Source organism: Oratosquilla oratoria, chromosome 14, assembly GCF_046742065.1.
Source record: "Oratosquilla oratoria isolate Oo_2021 chromosome 14, ASM4674206v1, whole genome shotgun sequence".
Lineage (NCBI taxonomy): Eukaryota > Metazoa > Arthropoda > Malacostraca > Stomatopoda > Squillidae > Oratosquilla > Oratosquilla oratoria.
The window spans coordinates 28,368,425-28,373,302 of record NC_134790.1 but is presented as its reverse complement, the minus strand read 5'-3'; positions in this window follow the sequence as shown (position 1 = coordinate 28,373,302).

Sequence of the window (4,878 nt, the reverse complement as noted above, 5' to 3'; positions counted from 1 at the left end):
TGGATCTTTTGTTGGTTACCTTTTCTCCCCATTTTCACCTTATGTTGATTGGAAACTGGATGTAAAAAGGTTTTCTTCGAACTTCTTAAGAAAAGAAGGAACAGTCGACTTGATACAACTTTGCTGGCCTTCGAATAATTCTACAGACTTAAAAAAAAAAATTGAGTCATGTATGTCCTCGGCTGATTCTTGATTAATAATAAGGATGGTGTGAGAAGCGGGAGATTTCTTTTGAAAAAATGTCTTGAAACGAAGCAACGTTTATGAAATCTGGCTCTGAAATGTCGTCAAAAGTTGGTTTCTCCCGTATTTCTACAACGACGCAAGGATTTATACATTTAGCCACATATTTCTACAATAATTTTATAATATATGTATAAATTCATGGTAACAATAACAATAATAATTTAACACAAAATGTGTAATGTACGTATAACATATAAATGATAAATATGTGACGTCATGCTCACTCGAAGACAAAGGCTGGGTATGACCAGGAGTTATTTCTTACTCCTGAGGATCCCAAACAATGTGAAACAGAGTTACGACGAATTACAAATACACATTTCTTTTAACACATATATCTAGAAGAGATAGATATGTATGGGACGTGACAATTTACATTTTTGCGTATCATATACGAAGTCAAAAACAGAAGAAGACGAAGACCAAAAACATGATGAAAGAGGAGTGTAAGAGAGTCTAAAGGTGAAATGAAATAAAAAATAGACATGGAGGGAACGGATATGCTTTCGAGCGGCGCGTGATGGTGGAGGTACAGAAGGAAGGGGAGGAATGAGAAGAGAACGGAAATAAATGAAAGGGAAAAGGACGAGCATAGAAACGGAACTGAAGTCGCAGAAGAGAATAATGTGAGAGAAAAAGGGGCGAACGAAGAAAGATTTATCTCTCTGTTTGTGTTCGCCCCCATGAAGAAGGGTGAGGAAGCTTAGCCCCGTCATTCACTTTCCTTTAAGTTTTTGGGGATGAATAATCACGCTTGTCTGGTTGGATTAGTGTCCCATATCATTGAACATTTCATTTTCTTACTGTTTTCCAGAGCTTAAAAGATCTCTGTAGTCAGCAATGGCAATCTGTCTGCTTTGCGTGTCCGTCTATCTTCTACCTATCTAAAATTTCAACCTTCCTTTCCCAAATCATGAACTCTGAACTTGAGCTAAGTGCCATTACGTGGTTATGCTAATCTGTTTACCTCTTGTGTTCCTGCCTGTCTTCCACCTGTCCAACTCTCCTTCATTTGTGCATCTGATTTACCCCATTCCCTCAGTTTGTCTTCCACAATCAGCATGTCTAACTTATGTCCCTGCTTACACGATCGTCAGTCCGTCTCATCTGTCTGTCCTATATGTTGCCTGCCAGTCTACTATTTGCCTGTTTGTCAGTTTGCTGTCTGCTGATCCCCTGTCCCTGAAGTCCACTTCTTCATCCGTGTATCTGCTGTCCGTCTGCTTTCTGTCCACCCGTCCGCCCGCTGTCCTTCCATTTCATCAGTTGTCTATCTGTCCATTGCCAGTCCGTCTGTGAGTCTGTTGTCCTTCAGACCATCTCTAAGCCTGTTGTCTGTCTTTTATTCCTCCCTCTGTCCCTCTGTCTGAAAGTGGTAGATGCCGACAAGTCTATCGAAATAAACATCAAATGTGAGGACGGAGTATTTATTAATACGACGTTTCGCTTGATAAAGCTTTTTCATGTGTATTCCGACTACGTACTCGAAAAAGCGAAACGTCGTACTAATAAAACCTTCGTCCTCACTTGTGGTCTTTACTTCGATGGAGTCTGTCCCTTTATCGTGCTTCGTCCGTTTGTTGACTGTTTGGTCGTCCGTCTACTTGCTGTCCACCTGTTGTCCTACTGTTTTCTGTCCACCCGTCTCTCTGCTGCCCTCCCACCTATCAGTTGTCTATCTGTACATCTGTACGCCTGTTCTCTGTCTTTTGTTGGCCCGTCTGTTCATCTATTGTGCTTCGCCCGTTTGTTGGCTGCTCGGTCTTCCGTCTAGTTGCTGACCACCTGGTGTCTTTTTGTCTGTTGTACACCCATCAGTTGTTCGTCCATCCGTGGACTGTCTGTTTCTTGCCCGGCCGTCTATCTGATGTTTCTCTATCTGTTTTCCGCCCGCCTGGTGTCCGGTGGTCTAATTTCTGTCCATCTGTCCTCTCTCCATCTGTTTCCCGTCAGTCTAATGTTCATCTGCCCGTTCTCCGTGTGCATGTTGCTCGTCATATCTGTTGTCTGTTGGTCTAATTTCTGTCCATATGTCGTCCTTCCGTCTGTTTCCCGTCAGTCTAATGTCCGTCAGGCTGTTGTCCGTCACATCTGTTGCCCGTCAGTCTAATTTCTGTCTGTCTCTTGTCCATCCGTCTATTGTCCCTCTATCTGTTGTTTGTCTGCCAGTTGTTTATCGGTCTAATAACCCTCTGTCTGTCTAATATCTGTCTGCCTATTGCTCATTCGTCAGTCGTCCGTCCGTCCATTTATCTTCCTGTCTAGTGTCCGTCTGTCCGTCTCTCGGTCTTGTCTCCTCGTGTTCGTTTCTCTGCCTGTCTGTCTATCTGTCTGTCTGTCTGTCTGTATGTATGTATATCTGTTTGCCTGTCTATCTGCCTGTCTGTCTGTCTGTGTGCCTGTCTGTCTGTGTGTCTGTGTGTCTGTCTGTCTGTCTGTCTGTCTGTCTGTCTGTCTGTCTGTCTGTCTGTCTGTGTGCCTGTCTGTCTGCCTGTTTGTCTGGCTGTCTATCCGTCTGTTCGTCTGCCTGTCTGCCTATCTGTTCGTTGACTGCATCTTGATTGCGTTTCCATTGACACCCAAACGCTGCGAAGTCTTTTCGGAGCCAAAATAACGAACAAAATAGCAGCGGCCATCTTGAGGCGTTTAGAGTATGATGACTATTCCATTGCATTTTTGTTGAAAAGTCGTCAGCAAAAGTATTTTCGAGACGCGACAGCTTCTTCGAAATGCGAAAAGTCCACAGTTAATTCGTCAACAATAACTGCAGATGATTTCCTCCTCAGCTACTGCTTCGCATACATGGCGTGTTTTCTTTTCATTATTAGACTTTTTAGTAAACTTCACGATTTGGTGTAAAGTCGCGGTCCTTGCAGTGTGGAATTTAATGAACCATGGAGCCAAACTCGCCGGTAGCAGGGTACGAACCACCATCACTTCGACTTTCGTCACAAGCAGCGACGCCCTCATCCGCTCGACCAGCGAGCATACTTCATATAACCTCTTAATGATGAGCACATCAACTTTATTTAACCAAACATTGAACATTTTGTTTGCATGGAAAGCTGAATTAAGCTTGTAAACACGGGAGGTAGATAATCATTGAACGTACTGTAATATTTTCTAAATCTCTTGTGTTAATTTACCTCCTGAAGTTTATGCCAGGCCGTACCAGTCGACTGTTAGGTCACAGTCTTTCAGTTGCTGATGCCTCGTTCCGGTTCCGAGGCTTGACATGACATGTTCCATGACTAAAAGGATTTTTACGCTACTGGATTGCTTGTTAGGCCTCCTGTCCCAACAATTCTACGTCAGAAGACATCTGTCAGTCGGGAGCGTCTGTTCGTCGAGTTCAGCCGGATTCGACCGGATCGTGTCTCACCGGCGGGACGAATCCGTCTGTCCTTCGGTTTCCGTCCGTCTCTCCGGAGAGAACATGTACGTAATTATATTCCATTCCTTTGCATTTCCATCAAACTTTGTGGAATATCATAAAACCCTGAGTCACTGGAGCATGAACGAATGCTGATACATGTGATCTTCTGCTAGCTACGACGTCGCGCGGAGGAGAGCAGTGATCCTCGGAAGAACATAGCTAATTCTCAATAAATTAATAAATAAATAAATAGATTGAATAAATGAAATAAATAAGTAAATAAATAAATAAATAAATAAATAAATAAATAAATAAAAAAGGATTCGAAGAACGTTATCCTGTCCTAGGGCAAAAATGAAAAAAAAATTACGATTGTATGAAGTGCAATTGTGCCTGCAGATAGTATACGTACAGCCGCTTTATTTGTACGTTCGTACGTAGATGCCAATTTTTTTTTTTTTTTTTTTTTTTTTTACTAACTAGGTCGAAATCAGCCTGCGGTTCTTGGCATTATCCAGAAGGGACGTTTATAGAGGTTAGAAAAAAAATGATAACCTTTTCTTCAATAAATAGATAAATAAATAAGTAAATAAAAATAAATGAATAAATAAATAAATAAATAAATGGATAAATAGATAAATAAATCAATCAATCAATCAATCAAAATGATTAAAAAGATAAAAGTCCACTTGAGTCGATGACTTCACAAGAACTCCCCATGTCATTGATTTATTCAGGTTAGCTTTTCTGTCATGTTACTCTGAACTAATATCCTTTTTCTTAATAATATCACATCACTTGACCTATTCTAGAGCGTCGCTACATGCGACGGGGGTCGAGGTGACGGCGGTTCGAGCCCTGCTACGGGCGAGTTAAACCAAGGTCATGGTACATCAAACTCCATGCTACAAAGTCCTCTGTGAGGGGCACCGTCCTAGCCTCCTGATAGGGTGGAGTTCGTGACGTTAAACAGAATCAATTCTGCGCCTTCCGGTTGTTTCTGGATCTCTATATCGAACAAGCTGAAGGCCTCTTAAATGGCTCTGACTACGGTGTGGGGGTGGGGGGAATGCATAAAGCTCTCTGCCAATCATTATTCAGGTTCATATGTCTCATTATGATGAATATTTCTGCCCAAATGTATTTCCTTACTATTTATTTTCTAGTAAAAACTTCGTTCGTCTTATGTCCCACGCTTTTATACCGTTCTTAAGATATAATGATAAAAAAATTGTGAATATACCAAGTAATCAAAT